This window comes from Octopus bimaculoides, chromosome 2, assembly GCF_046866305.1.
Source record: "Octopus bimaculoides isolate indiv1 chromosome 2, ASM4686630v1, whole genome shotgun sequence".
In the NCBI taxonomy this organism is placed as follows: domain Eukaryota; kingdom Metazoa; phylum Mollusca; class Cephalopoda; order Octopoda; family Octopodidae; genus Octopus; species Octopus bimaculoides.
In genome coordinates this window covers 145987792-146008220 of record NC_142929.1, presented here as the reverse complement: position 1 = coordinate 146008220, position 20429 = coordinate 145987792, and the positions used below count along the sequence as shown (strand labels likewise).

The 20429-nt window shown below is 33.7% G+C and overlaps 1 protein-coding gene across 50 annotated transcripts in view; it reads left to right on the top strand.

Annotated features, from left to right (window-relative positions):
* The window catches only part of LOC106875150 (FERM domain-containing protein 4A), a 363595-nt gene that overhangs the window by 195519 nt on the left and 147647 nt on the right, over nt 1–20429 (top strand). The window lies entirely within an intron of this gene.

Below are 20429 nucleotides of genomic sequence, written 5' to 3'. Positions count from 1 at the left end.
AAGTAGATATCAGAGCTATGATGATCAAAGCGCGCGCGCGCACACGCGCACACACACACACACACACACACACACACACACACACACACACACACAAGATATATAAGAAGATACAGAGTAACGCACCCCCACCTTCACATTAGGAAATCAATAATTTGAAATATGAGTTTGATTTCTTGATCATCTGGAAACCTAATGGGGACAACAAATTCCTCAGTTTGTGAATATGTTACAACACACATACACACACACACACACACACACAAGCTTGTATATAGATGTGTGTGTATATATGTATGTATTTATATATATACACACATACATAAGCTCATATATATATGTGCACGCACATACACATACATGTATATATATATACACACACACACACACACACACACACACATATATTTACATATATGTATTCATATGCATATACACACACACACACATACATATTTACATATATGTATTCATATGTATAAACACACACACACACACACACACACACACACACACACACATATATGACAATATAGAATAGCCCATCTATCCCTGTTTCACATATGGAAATCAATAATTTGAAATATGAGTTTGATTTCTTGATCATCTGGAAAGTTAATAGGGCCAACAGATTCCTCAATTTGTGAATGTGTTACTAATAATTCAACACAGCTTCCAATTCCACTGCTGTTACTACTGCTACTGCTACTGCTGCCAGCTGCAACAGTACTGGCTTCCTACTAGCTTCATTCAGTGTTGCTTTAACCACCTTTTTGGCTTGAATACCAATAGTTGCAGTATAGCACTTGTTCTAGCAGTCAGTGGATGTTTTTAAAGAGACTCTGCTCTGGCATTTTTCTCCGCTACTTATGCTTTCTTGTTTGGACAGTTACTGACAGGAGTACGGATCAACGATTAAGTAGTTTATGTTTGTGGGATTTATTTACTTCTCAAACATGACAAAAACAGCTTGTAAACGATTGTAATACAACAGAGTTAATGTATTTATACCTAATATATTTCATCACACCCAACCTATTGAAGGTAAATATATGCATATATACATGCACACAAACATAGAAATCGGTTTTGTTTATGTGTATTTTTTATTTCTTTATTACTTTTATCCATATGTCTTTTGTAATATTTTGTTTGATGTTAATTTTTTTGGTTAATGTCATTCATGTCTATTAGCATTTATCTTCAATGGCATTTTTTCCTGCTGTTGTCATATCATTTATAGAATAATTTCTCACTGCAAACCCTGTGAAATTATTAAGAACAGTTGGCTATGTAAAGATGTAATTGTAATACATTGTTTGTGAAAGTAAGCGTGAAGAAGAAAAACTGTTGTTTTTGTTCATGCAAGCTGTTTGTGGAGTTATTCATTTAAATATCCTGGAAAAGAATGTTGTTGAATAATAATTCAAGTACAATGTTGCACATCTTACATTTTCAAAGTAATATTTACACCTGTTGTGGCTTTGTATTTTTGATGTCATTTAATTATCTTCACTGTTATGCCAATCTAATCATTAAATATGTTTGCTTGAAAGCTATTGGGACAGATTGTAAATTTCAAAGTACACAAAAACAGCTGGAACCAGTTTTCTTCATCATGTGACTTACATTATTGGTATAGATGTCATAAGTGGACTGCATCAGGAAGCAAATAAAGATATGAATGAAATATATTATCAATGAATGAATGAATAACTAGTGGTAATAGTAAGCTAGTCTGTGTTTGCTCTCCTGATAGGACTAATCGCTAAGAAGTGTCAGTTCTTTTTAACTGGTGGTGATGCCATATTTTGTGATGATATAAATTCCTAATAATTTAAATATTGTCAAAGCTTTCAAGGTGTTTATGGTGAAGTGATAGTCTGACAACACTTATACTTTTTTTTCTTACTTCTACTCAATTTATTGCTTGTAGAGGGTAATGTTGATTGACTTAACCTCAGTATGTTGCTGATATTTGTTTCATTCATTATTTTATATGCTACCTGCTCTCATTTTGGTGGCATATGTAGGTAGAAATATATGACATCAAACAAGGGACCATTTTACCTGCCTGTCATCTTCAATGACTCCACTATCCTAGAATGAATAAATTAAACAAATAGTTAATTAGCATCTTTATTTCATTTTTAACTTTATTTCATGTTTTTATTTATTTATTTTTTTTATTAAATGTACATTTGAAATTAGTTGAACTCTAATTAGATTAAATATTTTGCAATTAATTACTAACGAATTTTTTCTTAGATACTAGGTCTCTCTTTTTTTTCTCTTTTTTTTTTTCCTGAAGTGGTCACTGGATGTCAGGCATTGATTTGATGCCAGTATGTTGCTGGTATTTATGTCATCAATTTTAGAAGAATAAAAAGAAAGAAAAAGAAAAGCAAAGTCAGCTTTCACAAAATTTTAACCGAGTACAATGCAAAACTGAACAAGTATTATAAATCATCTTGTTGATTCTCTAACGTTTGAGCCGACACAACTACTGTTAGTAACTAAAATAAAGTAGAATGAGATATAATCAGTAATTGTATTGAATATTCAACAGAATAGTTGTATCTGGTTGCATATAGTCACAAGACATGTTCATTAGTATTCTCACAAGCAGTTTCTATTGGAACCAAATATTTGATATGTTGCCCTCTGGTTTATATTTTACACTAGATATTTAATTACGAAGTCTGTGGATTTCTTTTTTCTTTTTTTTTTTGTGTATATGGGCAATATGGTGGGGTAGTGTTTGAAGGTGAAGAGATGCTGTACACAGAAGAGATACTGTCCAAAGAATAAGGGATTAGTGGATGGATGAGATTGGTAAGATTAATAAAGTGCATGAAGAGCTAAGGTTATGTGTGTGGGAAGTGTCATTCAGAATGGATGTATAAGTGAGAATTTTCCAGAAAAGAAGAGTGTTATTGTTGTTCAGTATTTCTTGTAATCACAGAGTGTGTAGACTTAGGTTTGATATGAAGGTAGCCTGCTGGATTCTTTAAATATATCCTACATATCCAATATCTGAAAGGTAGAGGTGATTTAATATGCTGTATGTCAGTTAGTTTAAGAAGGATATATTGATTATGTGAGTATCTTTTACTATTTATGAACTGGGATGTCAGTGATAGGTCTGTTATTCTTAATTTGGTCCTTGAGAGGTGTCACCAGCTACTCAGGGATGAAGAACTTTTTTTGCTCTGGAGAGAGAGAGAGAGAGGGGGAAAGAAAGAAAGAAAGCTAGCTAAATATTATTGAGGCTGCCAGTTGTTGTTTTGCCTTGTCTCATCTCTGATTGAGTTGGTTCAATCAGAGATGGCATTCCATTTGTCATTTATACTTTCAAAGAAAATCCAGAACCACATTAAGCTGTTCAGTGTTTTTTTTGTTTGATAGGGTGTAATTCAGCAGAATTGATAACTATATCTAACAGGTCAGGCAACTACGTAGAAGCCCCTAATTGATTTGCATAGCTGGGAAAGGTGATGACAGGCATTTAAGCAGTGAGTTGTTCATAAGAAGAAAGCAAAATATTTATGTTTTGTTGTTGTACATAAGGAAAAAGTGGATATTTGATGGAAACTGTTAATGTTGGTGTTAGATTTTATTAGATGTGGAAGAATGCAGATGTGGTATTTGTTTAGGAGTGTATGGGGTTAGAAAGGAATGACAGATGATTATTGATGATAATGCAATAGTGACGAAAAAATTTTTTCGAGCTTCAGAATTTACTGAAATTGATGTAGAAAACTCAAGAGACACAACAGGTAAATAAGGTAGAACTTCAGATCTAAGCAATTAACTTCTACTTTGTTCAAGGTTTTGGTACTTCACTGCTGGAAGTTCAAATATTATCAGGATCACTCCTCAGTCAAATCGTCCAACCCATGCTAGCATGGAAAGCGGACGTTAAACGATGATGATGATGATGATGATCACTAAAGTATTGATAAATAAAAGTTGGAACTGCTTCACCAGCATGACCGCAGCCGCTTGGCTGAAACACATAAATAAATAAATAAGTTTAATATAAATATGAATTTAATTAGATATAAATATAAACGAAGTAAATTGATTCTTACACCAATTTCATTTCCAATTTAGACAAATTAGGCCTTTGATGAGAAATTATTTTATAGATGTTAAGTATTACACCATTTAGTTCTGTTTATCTCAACCTTGCCATAGCTGACCCTTGGTGGGGTAGAAATGAGGAGTAAAGAAAATACCAGTAATATACTAGGGTTGATTAAGATAATTATACTTTTTTCAAAATTCATCTCCGTGTATAGCAATAATAAATCATTTTACAAACACTGCGCAGATTCCCTGTAACATTCACTTACTGCTGGAGTAGATATAACCTTCAAGTTATTAACATATTTTAGTGCTCTATATCTTTTAGAAATATAGAGATTTCTTCAATGTGAAACCCTGAGTACAAGATTTTATTGAGTTTCAAAACATTATTTCAATGTTTTATCTAGTTATTTACACATGTGCACGTGTGCACATGCACGTGTGCACATGCATGTGTGTGCATGCATGCACATGCATGCACACTTTATGCAATTGAAACTGCATTAGATTATAAATGCAGTGAATAATCATAGATATTACAAATGAATGTATTAGTCACCATTTGCTATATACTGCATTTGACAGATTTCATCTGGGCAAGTGACTATAAGGTGCATGTTATTGACAAGCCCTAAGAAGGGTGAAGCACGTCTGCTGTTCCCATAGGTCTCTACTACAATGATGCTTATCTTGTTCTGATGTATATGTGTTTTTAACACATGTCTATGAAAAGATTTTCTCTCAGACAGAAACTGCAGCATTATGCCTGTCAGTGGTGTATATATGTTAAGTACAATACGTAGGTGGCACACACACACACACACACACACACACATTATTAAAAAAGGAAAAACAAGAGAAGAAATTTATTAGGAATGACCTTGTTTAAGGCTCATAATGCAGTAGTCACTTAGCAGTCCTGAAACTGTTCAGATTATTTTTAATTTACAAAACAATCATAAGTACATTCTTTCTCTTGCTCTATAGATGTATCTGTCAACAGGGAGTACGGCTGTTGGATTTGGGAAATATTTTGGTAATTAGATCTCCTATGAATGTTCAATATGTCACATCCCCAACACTGTATAGGTGAATCATTTGAAGTGATTATGATATCCTGAAGATATTCCAGTTGAACAAGATACTTTAAGATGCAATATTAATGATGACATGAGCAGAAGTTGTAAAATGTGTTGAAGCAGTTACAAATTAGTTTTAGTTGGCAAGGTTTCATGCATCAATGAGAGAAGATTAAGTTTAATTCCTGGTTACAAGAGATGAGCCAGCTGTTGGCTCCTGAAGAACAGAGAACTATCAGTAAAAATCAATATAACTGTTAACCCCACAAATTTTTCAACATTTGATTTCAAAACTCAGATTTTTTTTGTTTTTGTTCTTTTTCCCCCATTTGAATATAATTCTGTCACCCTCTAGACATCATTTTATTATGTAAATTCCTTTGGTTAAAATACTTGAATTAAGTCACCAAGTTCAGTTTCATTTGTTCTGCAATTCAACTTCTGTCTTGATCAATTTAACTATTCATTGCTACAGAAATGAGGAATTAGCTGCCAAAACTAACTTGTGAAAGCTAACTTTCTATATTTTGTGGGTGCATACATTTTGTTTTATTTAAGGCTATAGAAACAGAATAAATTTCAACTTCTTATGCTTCAATTTGGCTAAGATGTTACTTAGTTGTTTTTTTTTTTCTTTTACATAAAGGCTTAGGTATGTTAATTAAGATACCTCAGTGAGTAAAGGATAATTATTGCTGAATTTATATTTTTAAAATATATTCTATTTTGTTGGTATGCATATTTTGTGAGATAAAGAGATGAAAAAAAAAAAACTGTGTGAATGGATTTGCCAGTCATTCAAATAATGATAATTTGTGCTGACCTCAAAAGTTATGATTGGCAGAGAGATTGGTTTAACTAAGAGTACATGAGGAGAAACCATTTAAAGATATCTGCCAAATAGACGTCAGCATATACAAATGAAAATTAATGATAAATATCATCATAATTATCATCAATACCATCATCTATTAATTCATACAGTATGAGCTATTGTTCTAAAATTACATATCTGGAGAGAAAACACAGCTATATCTATAGCAGATACCATTACTTTTGGGTTTTTTTGCAGTGTTATAATTTTACATTTTACTACTTTCATGTATTTATTATTCATAAACTCTGGTCAGTTTTCATTGAATTGACCTAAAACACAAATAGCAAAAAAACACATTAATAAAAAAAGAGAATGTTGTCAGGATTTGGATTAATACTATTGAGTGCTTTCATCTCCTTCAGGTACTCATCATAAATTGTAAGCTGTTGAAAATTTATCATATATATGAACAGATTCAGATTAGCAATGAGAAGAGCAACTGACTGTATAATACAGAGAGAGAGAGAGAGAGAGAGAGAGAGAGAGAGAGAGAGAGAGAGAGAGAGAGAGTGTGTGTGTGTGTGGGTGTGTGTGTGTGTGTGTGTGTCTGTCTGTCTGTCTGCAAACATAAGACCTTAAATTGAGCTTAGCTATAATGAAGATAGAACTGTACTGTCATCTTTGAAATGGCCATGTTCACTATGCAGAAAAGGAACTATTAGTGATTCCATATGTGGTACCCATTTTAAACTATTGGTGCACAACAGAGTTAGTGGGATAACAGGCAGGTTTATTGGAAAGAAAAGCTCTCAATGTTGCAGATACACAAGAGTAGTTAAAAACATAGATGAAATAAATTCTTTTAAATGTTTGGAAGGCTCTATATAAGTAGTTCATAGTTTTCTTACTTCACTGACCCAAGTAAAAAATTTTGTTGAGTGCTTTGAAAGCATAATAGCCAGGGTAAGAAAGGGGTGCAAAAATGTTTAGGGAGCTACTGTTGGCTGCAAAGAGGTATTCTTTCTGAATAAAGAGCAGATTGTATGATGTTTGTTTACAAATCATGATGTTACAGGTGGCAAAACTTGGGCCTTGAATCTGAGAGAAGTGTGATGGCTGATAAAAAAATAAGGCATGTTTCAAGGGATGTGTAACTGTTGGTGTGCATGAATGATGGAACACAAATGAGCCAAGAAAATAAACTGTGCAAGAAAGGAGACCATACTGATATGGAGGTGTGACACATATGGAAAACAACAGTTGGGTAAAAAAGAGCCAAACAGTCCAAGAGAAAGGAACCTGTGGCAGAGCCAAGAAGACATTAGAAGATGTGAAGGTTGATCTCAGGAGATTGAACTTCACAAAAGAGATGACAAAAGACCATTCCTAATGGTAAGGGCTGTGTTGGAGAGGACCTATATAATTCATGCAAGCATGGAAAGATGGATTTAAACTCAGGATGATGATGGTAGATGAAGCGCAATACCAGACTAGTGAAATTGATATACTTGATGTTCATTTTGAACTGCTGTAGGTTAATGCCTATTATAAAAGCCACTGGCTAAGAGCAAGTCCCAGTGAGTTACTGTTTTGGGGAAGATTGTTTGAGCAAAATGTTTGATACAGAAAGTAAAGTTTAGGATAGAATAGGGACGGTGAGAGGAAGGAAGCTAGGTGTAACTGTTGAGATTATTATAGTAGCAGTCTCTGAAATATTGTGAAAGAATTGCTTAGCCATTGTTAGAAGTGTGTGTGTGTGTGTGTGTGTGTGTGTGTGTGTGTGTGTGTGTGTGTGTGTGTGTGTGTGTGTGTGTGTGTGTGTGAGAGAGAGAGAGAGAGGAAAACGAAAAGAAAGTAAGTCTTTGTTAAACAGTTAGATGGTTCTCCAGTGTGTGTGTGTGTGTGTGAGACAACATAATTGTCCTAGGTTTGTGAGCAGTAACCCTATGTTGAATGTACTTGAACTTTGTGGAGTGCAAGTAACTGATAAGAGTTGAAGTATATTTTGTTCCTGGAAAGGAAACTTAATATTTGGGTTACATTGTTAGCAGTGTTATGACAGATCATCAGAGATTGTGAAACCTAGCACTTGTTTTGACTGGGATGCTTTTAGTGTATGTAGTTTTGTGCATAAAATGGATATTGTGAAAGTCTGTTTCTTTGATTGGTAATAACGATTGGAGAACGTTTTCAGAATCTCTATTTATAAAAGTGATCTCTATATAATATGATGTCTAGATAGTGTGTAAATGACATCTGTGTATGATGAGAGAAGAGTGGTATTATTTGCATTAGAGCCATTGTTGTTAAAAGTCACAGCAAATAGGTCATGGAAATAGAGAAGAAAGAGTGCAGGAGACACTACTGAATCTTGTGGTGCATCAGAGTTGATAGAAAAAAGATTGCAATGGAGCAGTCTGAAAGGAAATTCGATGCAATAGATGATAAATAGAGTCTATAGGTAGACAACTTAGCTATTACTTTTGGTGAAGATATCACAGGATGTTGCATTCTACAATGTGAGCAATCAAACATGGTTTATCTACTTACCTACCTGCATTATGATACTCAAGGTAATAAACATGACCAAAGTAATAAAGTACTGGCATATTCTTTCTGTTAGTTATTTCAGTGCCTGATTGTTAAGATTTCAGATCTAATCAGAATGAAGTCAGATTGATGAAATTAGAGTTTGACTACATCTATAGGAGATTAAGAGGCTGTGAGTTTGCAGTCATTTTGAAAACCTTACTTTTACAGCCATACAGTTATGCATCAAGGCATTGATCAAAAACGAAAGTGGAAGTTGAAACTTGTTGCCAACTGAACAAGTTGCAGTGAGCAGCTGTTTAATTAACAAAGTTTCTACTTATTTTTTAGAATGGTTACCAGTAGCAAGGGAATCTCACTGTAAAAATATTTACTTCAGCAATTTTCTAATGTGATGACAAGTAAATTGTCCCTCTTAACAATGGTATTTAGTTTTTGCAGCTGATGCTGGGTCCATAAAAGTCTTAGACTTATTAATTTCAGCTAGTTTATAGGTTAAATCAATTCTGACAGGTTCAAACTTGAAATAGTTACCTGTTAAAAGTTGTTCATTTTACAACCAGTATGTTTACAGCTTTTACAGCCAGTGTGTTGGATTCCATGAAGCAATATTATTCAATTTGCTTTCTGGCTATTACCATCTTGTCTGTCAGCTTGTTATCTTAGGGATTAAGGTTTGAGAAATACGGTTCTAGCACTTAAGAAAGTTGATGTTCATGTGTGGGGAATTTTGGCTGTTACATTGTTATGTCAAGTAATTTACATGAATGAATGTTGTTGCTTGTTTTGGTGAAGGTGTTGTGTTAGTGATTGTAGCAGTCACTTGTCATTGAATTATTGAGTATTGTATTGAAATGAATAAAATCAATGTTTAATATTTGAATTTTTCTTGTTAATCAGCATATTCTTCTGTTAAACACCAATAGTTTACTTGTGCACACACACATATATACAAACACTTTCTCTCACACACATATCTTCATAGTGATCATCATATTTATGTGATGTCTTTGTATACCACCAGTCATCACGTGTTTAAAATGCAGAGTTATAGAGTGCATTATTTAGAGGGGACGTAGATTCTACTTCCTCATGCATGTATGTGCAAGAATATTAACATTCAACATGTCTTTTCATGACATGTTGAAGCAAAACAGTGATTTCCTGTTTACATCCCTTGTAAAGAAAACGCCTTGCACTCTGTACTGTATGCTTGTCCCAACCAGTGGAATAAATAACCCCTTACTTTAAAAAGCAGGTTCAGATCTGCAGCAGAAAGAGCATCTGGCTATAAAATAATGCCTTAAAAAGTTTTGATTTTATGCCAGCATGGAAAGGAAGGAAAAAATAAATGAATGAACACACACACACACACACACACACACACACACACACACACACACACACACACACACACACACACACACACATGAGGTTCAGCTGAAAAGGTCATAGGCTGACCAAGATACTCTCATGGAATGTGACCAGATGAGGTTTATTTTTCAATATAATCCACCTTGTAGTCCACACACGTCTTCCTTCAGTATTGCAGGGCTTGGATCTCATTGGTGAAAAAGCTCTCATCCTGTTGGTAAAAAAGTCATCAACAGCAGATATGATGTCATAATCACTACAATGCTGGTTCCCAGCCAAATGTTTTCCCATGTTAGGAAACAAGTGATTGTCAGATGAGGCCAAATCAGGAGAATAGGGAGGGTGATCAACCAGTTCAAAGCCACAGTCATACACAGCAGTCATTGAAACCAATGGTGGAACATTGTCCTGATGAAACAAGATCCCTTTCATCAGTTTTCCTGGGCATTTGGTCTTGATAGCCTTTTGTAACTGCCTCAGCAAGTAGTGACTGGGTGGAAAGGTCACAAGACAAGGTAAATTCTGAGCTTGCATGACCTGGGACCTTAACTGGCTCCATGTAATTGAAGGAGAACAGAAGTGGTGTGTGTGTGTGGGGGGGGGGGGTAAAGTATGCGGAGTGGAACAGATTTATGTTTGTGAGAAAGTCATGTTGAGCGAGTAACAGAGTAAACACTTTTGGAGAAGGGAGTATTAAAGGGAAAAAAAAGAGAAGGGATCTGTGTCTGGATTAATAAGAAAAAAATGACTGAGTGGAAAGGTGACAAGACAGGTAAATTCTGAGCTACCGTACATTATAAGGGCAAGTATGAATAGGTGTTAAGGGAAGGGAACATGAAAGAAAGAAACAGGTGAGGATGGTGAAGAAATCAGAGAAAATCACTGAAGGAAAGAGAGGTATGGGAGTCAGCATGAATAAACCATCTTTTAAAAGAATTGAAACCGGTAGCTTATTTCGATTTAAAAAGTGTAAATATTTTCTTTCTTTTGTTCATGATAATCTTCTCAAAGCATTTTCTCTTTTTTGTATTTTAATTTAAATTCGCTTGTGTGAAACCTCTTGACCTTTTCAATATATGTGTGCATGTGTATATGTATATACTGACAAATCTACCCATCTACGATGGAGGCATAAAATGAGGGAGGGAAGTTATAGCAACAGTATGTATTGAGAAATGTGTAAATAAACTTGATAGATTACTGGGTGATGTCTTAGAGAAATCACATTATTGTTGGTGATACAGCATTCTATTGAAGCTACATGACGTGTTTATGACTAAGTGACATGTAATGCCTATTCACTCCCGAACTGAAATAGGCTCCCAGCCTCTGTATCAAGAATGGTTATGTGGGCCACTCCTAACAAAAGCCTTTGACCACTACATAAAAAGTATTAAGAATAACATGTTATTTAGATCTACTTTTTATTTTAGTTGTTTACACTATTTTACACTTGTTTATACTCTTATACATTCAAAGTTCATAAATTTCCTTATTTAAATTATGAATCATATTCCTTTCAATAATATCGACATGATTACAAAACTTCTTTGTAGATGATATTTTTTGAAAGGCATAAAAATATAAAGTAAAAAAAAACAAAGAAGTGTACAGTAAAGGAAAATGTAGAGAAAAGAAGTGTGTGTCAATAGAAAGAGTAAACAATGTACAATACAATTAAAGATGCATGTTTGCCATGTGAACACTTTTGGGCCCTTAGCCCAACATGTCCCATCACTTTCCTTCCTACTAGATTACCCTGTTGTTAGTGAATCTCATTATTACATTGCCAGTTATCACTTTCGTACTCTCAAGCCACTTCCTATTGATATCCATCTTTCATTCTTAATAACCCTCCCTCCCCCCATAAACCTTCCCACCTTTGCTTGCCACATACTATATTCATCCCTATATACCTCTCATAACCACTTACTTTTCTCTCACACCTTATACTCTTGGATCCTGCATCTCTGTATAACTCATCTCTCTCCTATCTCCTGTTTTCTATTACTGATAACCCTTTCTGTTTTGCCAGTCATCACTCCCTCTTCTCTGAGCCACTTCTATTGATGTCCATCCCACATTCTTAACACTGTCTTCTCACTCATATTTATTATCAACCTCTCTTGTTCACTACATTTACTTCCAGTCCTATTTTGAACAATCTCACTTTGCTGCACACCTCTTGCAACATTTACTTACCTACCCTTCCTGAGCTCCTGTCTCTACCTTCTTGTACTTAGAAGATGCAATCCATTACAGTTTCACCATTATCTTTATCTTACTTTCTAGCTCCACCCTATCCACCTCTGCCCATCCATATATAATTTAGGTTAGCCATGAATCTCTTCCACAGTAACAGATCTGTTCTCTCTCCCATCATATTGTATCCCTCAACATCTCACAGAAAGCTACCCCACTCTCCTGTTCTCTCTCTCTCAGTCATAAAGGCTCTTTCATCTTATGAGGTACAAGGTGATTTCACTGCAGTCTACTTACACACACATGCACAAAGGAGGATTAATTATAATCATAGTTATTCATATATATAGTGTCACAACATGGAGGCTGTGTTTCAACAAAGTGTGTATTCACTAAGCTTTATCAGAGGATGTACAAACAAGAGCAGATGCACTCAATACTTATGGTATAGTTTATTTATTCTTTACAAAATTCTAATTCACTTTTCCTATTCAGTGAATCATTCATTTCAAATGGCTAATATGTAAAGAAACATATACTGAACAATATAGATAATGATAGGAAATCAGACCTGCTTACTTAATGAATTCTTAAAAGTTCCTCTGACCTTTTTGCATAATTTACAACTTTATTTCCAAGAAGGAAATAGTTTAGTTTTTAAAACATTTTTCTGTGTATTTCAATCTAATAAATGTATTATAATTAGTAGGTTGTGATTTCTTTTCATTGAAACCCTATTTTGATAATTTTTGTTTTCTCGTTGCTGTTAATTCGGTTGTTTGAGGAATTAATCTTTATTAATCTCTTCAAATTCCATTTAATGGGATTATTGAAAGATTTAGAGATATTGGTAATATTTGCTTTATATTTTCATATTCACCTTTTTGTAAACTTGAAAATGTACTTTTATGATAGGCTTAATATATATATATATATATATATATATATATATATATATATATATATATATTGATTTACTATCATCAGCATTATTATTTAATGCCCACTTTTCTATGTTTGTGTGGGTCAGACAGATTATGTTAAGTTTTTCATAGAAGACAGGAAGTGAACAACATGCTCGTTTACAACCATCATGTAATGTCAAAACAGGAGTACACACAAATGCAAATAATGCATTCACAAACAAACATATTTACATATGTACCTCCCATGCAGTGCCACATAAAAGCACCCAGCACATTCTGTAAAGGGGTTAGCATCAGGAAGAGCAGAAAGAAGCATCCGGCCATAGAAACCATGCCAAATAAGACTGGAGACTGGTGCAGATCTCCAGCTTGCCAGTATGGACAACAGATGTTAAACGATGATAATGATGATACCTATATATATATAGGTAAATCAAAGCTGGACCTCTTCCTATCGAGAGTGCCAGATGAACCTACCTCGCGGCAGGAGGTGCAAATGAGGGTTGCTAAATCAAACTCCATTCTTCACCAAGTGCCACATATTGTAAGAGGCTCCCTGTAATAACAGTGTAGCAACACGGTGGTGCATCAGCATGGCCGCAGCTCTAAGCTGAAACTTTAAAAAAAAATATATATATATATATATATATATATATATATATATATATATATATACATATATATAAGGAGCAAATATTCAGGATTGAATATTTATAGAGATATTAATATTGCTATTATTATCAAAGGCAATATAAATAGTTGACAATAACAGCAACATTAATATAAGTGGTTGTAGGCTAAACTAGCATTATATAGCTAAAGAATTAGAATTACATTAATCATAAGGGCGCACTCATACATCTACCTGCGAGAAATAAGAGCTAAAAGTTACATTTAAACAACCAAAATAATGACAGAATCAACAGTACTCAGGCAAAACAGATTGAAAAAATCCCCTCACATACCTATATAGTTCTCATTTCTAGTAGGTAGATGTACGAGTGCATCCTTATGATTAATACACACACACACACACAGAAGCTTCTTTCAGTTTCCATCTACTAAATTCACTCACAAGGCTTGCTTTATCCAGCCTGGGGCTATAGTAGAAGGCACTTGTCCAAGGCATCATGCTGTGGGACTGAACCTGAGACTACATGACTTGGAAGGAAGCTTGCAAGTTTCTTACTAACTGTCCAATGTCTACATCATGTATAAAAACTAAAGTAATATCTAAATATATTGTTTATATTTGTGTTACTATGGTTGTTGTTGTTGTTGTTTCAGGGTTACTTTTCTTGTATAGAAGAAAGATGGATCAGTTAGACTTTGTAGGTTTCATGTCGCCCATACTTTATAACTTTCTATGTCAGTTCCATTTCTCTCTCTTTTTGGTTGACCTGCTTATTATTTGCAGTGACTTCTTCCTGGTTTAATTATCATCAACTGGCATCTTACTCTTTTACAAATGTAGCTGTTGAGAAGAAAATTGACTGCTTCCATTTTGAATTCCTATCTAATACATGAATTATTTTTATTTGTTTTATTTATTTTTTTTTTCTAATATAGTCTGGGTTAAGATTTGAACCATTGTGTAGCATTTTGAACCTATAGTAAAAATAATGAGTTGTTTAGGGTAAAAAAAAACAACAAAAATTGATTTTTCAGGATCCTCCCCTTACACACACACACATACACAGCTGGCATTCCCAAAACAGAGAACTAAGGTCAATTCAATCATTGCATTCCATTGTGTAGCCTTCTAGTCTTCTGTTATGCTGACAAGATCTTTATTGATTCATGCCTCAAAAATTTTGTTATTAAGCTTGATTTTATCTAAATTATTCCTTGTATTTGATCTTAAATTGATTGACAGAAAATAAAACAAAAACAAAATAATGATAATATCTCTAATTAAAGATCCTGTTTTTTCTTTTTTTCTAACTATTTTTAAAAATCATTTTAATAAAATGGTAATTATAGGTTTTAATAATAATTCTTTCTAATTTTGGCCAAGTCCAGCAATTTTAAGGAGAGGGGAAGTTTATTACATTGACCCTAGTGCTCAACTGGTACTTATTTTATTGACTTGAAAGGATGAAAGGCAGAGTTGACCTCAGCAGAATTTGAACTCCGAATGTAATGAACTGGAAGAAATACCACCAGGCATTTTGTCTGGTACTCTAACAATTCTGACAACTTACAATAATAGAAGTAAATGCATTGTCTAAAATCTATCAAGTATTCTGTTACTATTACTGGTGTATTTGTTACATATTAAATTTTGATCCCTTTTTTATATTTAAAAGTATTCTTTGATAATAATCATTTGTAATATCTCATATTTTTGAATTATTGGCATAACATTATTGCATATATCAAATGTAGCCAGTCACATGCCACTCAATGCTACTGTGTGTGTATTATTTATCATCATCATCATCATCATCATCATCATCATCGTTTAACATCTGCTTTCCATGCTAGCATGGGTTGGACGATTTGACTGAGGACTGGTGAAACCAGATGACTACACCAGACTCCAATCTAAAAAGTTTTTGTGTTTCTTCTTATCAAACAATTTGGTCACCCTTGCTATATATTATAAAGCTCAGTGAAATACATTGTGATCAATTATCTCATAGTTCTAAAACCCATTCTACTTAGACAGCAGTTTCTTTAACTATTTTTAATGTTCCTTAAATGTGACCTCTATGGAATCATTTGCTCTAGTTCTTATTCTGCTATCTAAGCTATATAATTTACCTTCCTTTAGTTAGGCACCTGTATTGCTTAAGATCTTCAATGTATTTCCTTTTTGTTCTATTTGTTAAATGGGTTTTTGGTTTTTATGTTAATGCATTCTTAATAGTACAAGGCTGTTTGAGATTTTGATAAAAAAAACTGGAGAATCTTCAGTTAAACTCTTCTATAGACTGCATTCTCAAGCTCAATTTACCTCAAGTAAAATTGCTGTCTTCCACATATACAGACTTGCCACATAAAAAGCATGCATGCTAGTGCTGCATAAATGCATCCATACCAGTGGCACATAAAATAGAAAGAACACAGTTTAAGTGGTTGGCATTAGGAAGGGCATCCAGCCATAGAAACCATGTCACAACAGACAATTGGAGTCTGGCCAGCTCCATGTCAAACCATCCAACCTATGCCAGCTTGGTAAGCAGACAGTGATGATGATGATGATGATTGTTTATGTAATGCATGCAAGATGCTTAAAAATATACCAACTTATGCCAATGTAGATGGAGAAAATTAATCTGAATTCGGTGGAAGCTAATAGAAAATAAATTAGTTATTGAGAAAAGAACAAACTTAATGGTGACACCTTTTTACTGTCTTTCTTTTTTAAAGAATTTAGCCAAACTAAAGTATATTGGCTGATGTTGACTGATCAATAGAAAAAAGGGTAGAATTAGGAGAGCAATGAATTAAATGCTGTGTGGTATCTAGTTCATCATTTTAGTTCAAAAATGTGGAGTTTGACTTGACCTTTGATTCAGTTGTGATTAATAAATAATAGAGGTACCAAGGTGAATTTGATTGATTATACTCTCCTTTATAATGTATGGCTTTATGCCTTGGTTAAAAATCAGTACTTTCAAGTTCAGATAGCTAAGCTTCTTACCTGTTGAGTCAGCAACTCCCCTTTTATTTGAAGTGGAAGCCAGTTCGTGACTTGTAAAAGCACTGCACTTCTTGAATGCACTACTTCAGTGCACCTTCACCACTGTCAGTAAACTGTATCCATAAATTAGTATGCTGTTTCTGAAAAAGTAAAGCTTATTAATACCTTTCTCAAAGGCATGAATGTCACACACTCTAAGTTTATTCCCTTTGTCTTGAGCATCTTTAAGAAATCAATATCCATTTAATATTTGCACTAAAACATTATTTTCATCATTTTTCTCATAAAAATTTGTATATAATTTTCAATTATCTCAAGTTAGATTTCAAGCATTTTGCAAACCTGCATTTTCATATTTGCTATCATTACATTCTGTTTTAATGTGAGAAGAGCATTATAATGATGTCATTTGTACAGTGGGAGGAACATGCCTTAGCAAGCTAATGAGCAATAACATTTGAAAAGCATTGATTAAAATTACATCTTCATTGACTGAGCTCTTTAACTGTCTTTTTAAGGTCAGCCTTTTACTTGAAAATTCCCCTTGACAGAAATTAGAGATCAGTTCTCTGAGTGACTGACTCACCTTTATCAGATTTCAATATTGAATGTTTTTGTTTTTTTTTATAAACACTCATTTGCTGATTCAAAGATCTGTTGTCTGTTAATTTATATAATATCAAAAGAGCATTTTAGTGAACACCTGTGTAGTATTTATTTACTTTTTAGTAGAGTAAATTTAAGTTCTGTAATTTGCAAAATATGATTTTTTTTTTTTTAAAATATGCTTTTGTAATTGTATCAATTATATTAAGAAATCTAACTCCTATACTCACCTATTATCCATCATGATACAGTTCTTCAAGGATTTTAAAGTCTGCTTTAAAAATGTTTGTTTTGAAATTTTATCAAACTGACATTTCTTAAATTACTAATATATATGTGAATTAATAAAGTAGTTGACATGGTTGTCTCATGAGTAAAGACATATTCAGGCAACAGTATGAGACATCCTGGGCTGGGTTCAATCTTGTTCAGTGCCTACACTGAGGAATTTTTACTAAAATTTGCAATGGTAGTGCTCCAGCATGGCCTTAACTTATGGGCCAAAACAAGTAAGAGATAGTTGTGAATAAACTTTTTGTTAGCCTATTTACCTTTTTGGCTGAGAAGATTTAAGGGTTTGCATCTGAGTGATAGGTATTGAGGTCAAATCCTTGGTAGGCATTCTATTATACATTTGGACATCATGCAGAATTGTACTTGCCTCAATGCATGTAATTTTGTCACAATTAATCACAGTTATCAAACAGAACTTTGAGAGATGTCAACTGCAATGGAGACTAGCATCCTATCCTTGGTAATCTGTCCTTTCCATAACAGTATGAAACTAATGAGGAAATCTTTATGTAGTTGGTAGATATGCTAGAAATTGAAGTTAAATCTCCTTCAAATTATACCCAACCATCATCTTGAAAATTGAGCAAGATATTGGATGATTTAGTCCTGGATATGCTATGTTCAAAGAATGGGTGGCATAGTCAGAGTATGCCTTTGATTATATGCTAATTCTATTAAGATTGACTGGAGCTAAATAACAATAGAAGCTAATCCCTGATTCTGTTGTGTCTCTATGGCTTTGGAAACATTTACTTTATTTTCCATTGCTGTTCTTACACAGAAAATTATATTATAGTTTTTGGGTAGGTTTCTTTGTTATTTTTTTGAAGAGGATTTAGTTGCATCTCATTATATTCTTAGTTCAAGCTCTGACAAGGTTGACTCTGTCTTTCAACCATTTGGATTAGACAAAATAAAGTACTAGTCAAATATTAGTCAATTTGATTGCTTGTACCCATCCCCAAATTTGTATCCTTGTGTCAGTAATTTGAAATTATTATTTCTTTATTTACTTAACTATCTAATTCATTTTAGACGTGATGTTTTGCATAAAGACCTAATAGTGTCTCTTCATTTTTTATGTGTTATTTTACTTATATTACAGTGTAACATTTCTGCACAGTTTCTGCCTTCATTAGTACATCTTCCATATTTGTATATGCATTAACATTCATTTTACTGGCCTGACAGACTTCTCTAGTTGAACCTGTGTTCTAAACAACTACTTAATTTAAGTTTAGTTTGCATTACTGTGGTGAACACTGTAGATAGAAAAAAGATGTTATCAAATGCAAGGTCTTCTTTGATAATTTATAGTTATGTCTTCTATTGCTCATCATGACATATGATGCTGCTGAGCCAAGCCTGGGGTTGAACTGATAAATTTCCTGAATACATAGGCGTGCATGGCTTAACTAGCAAAGATGATGACTTTTAAGTATAGACAACAAACCTTTCCTTCACAAACCATTCATCCACATGCAATCAGTGAAGCAAAAATTCAATATTCTCAGACATCAGTTATCAAATAGCCACACAAACAAAGAGATGTTCATTAGCATGACAGAATCTCAAGTCATACCTGTAACAAACTTTAATGTCATAAGAAACAATGATGCCAGGGACAGTGTGACTACTAAGGTTTCTAATTTGAAAACAGAGCATCCCAAAAGCCTATGACTGATGTCCTGCTCAGTTGCTTGACTGGCTGGATTAGCAGCCAAATCTCCCTAAAATAACACCCTTACGCAACTTACAAAAGGAAAGACATTGCACAATTTAGTCTCCTATATATATATATGTATATTCAATAAGGCAAATTGATCATAGGCCTGCTCAATCAGGGCAGACTCGGGCCTAAATAATAGCAACACCACCCAGTGATGTTTGTTTTAAAGAACCCAAGTTTCAAATAGAGAAGTATTTGGAACACAGGTCTTTAGGTAGAACCTCAGAACCATAGGATGTGTGTCAGTCTAATGTGGATACAGCAAATCTATAACTACAAACTGACACTTAATAGGACAGCTATGTGATTCTAGTAAAATGATACGTTGATTCAAGTTATAGATTAGTTTACTTTCCAATGCTTACCTAAAATATTTTGTTCATATTTACATTAGCTACTTTCTTTTCAATTCTTTCTCTTAACAATCTCACCATCTTTGTTTTCTTATCTCATTAACAATCAACCTGTAACACTTATTTAGCGTGTACTAGTTTACTGCAAACTACCTAAGACACTTCATCAATTTCTTTTTTTTTCTTTCTTTTTTTTTTCTTTCTTTTTTTTTTCTTTCTTTTTTTTTCTTTCTTTTTTTTTTTCCCCTTCATATAAAGGGTTTTGAACCGGAACCCAAAACTGTTGACTTATGTTCCCGATTTTCTAATAATTCCACTGAAAATAGACATTTGTTGTCTTTTTGATTTTTTTTTGAACAGCTTCGTGAAAGAGGGCATCGCCTCTGACCATCTTTTAGAGACTTGGAAACTAGTGGGGAGAAGAGAAAAAGTTACTCAGAGCAAAGATTTGGCTCAAGTACTTGCAACAGACTGGACTCTGCAAAGGGAACCTATGGGCCAGGTGGTCATGTTACACAGGGTGATGGATTAAGTCTCCAACACCAGAAGAACAGTCCAGTTTGAGATTCCCTACTTGAGCCATTTTCTTTTTGGAGTTACCTCAAAAACTCAATACTAAATTAATTGATAAACTGTACTTTCATAAATTTAACCAACTCTAAATTACTTCGTAGTTTTTATATGCTTTTTCTTTCTAAGTATAAGAACTACTAACTACTTATTTCTGTTATATAATTTTAAGTCTAATGCCATATTCA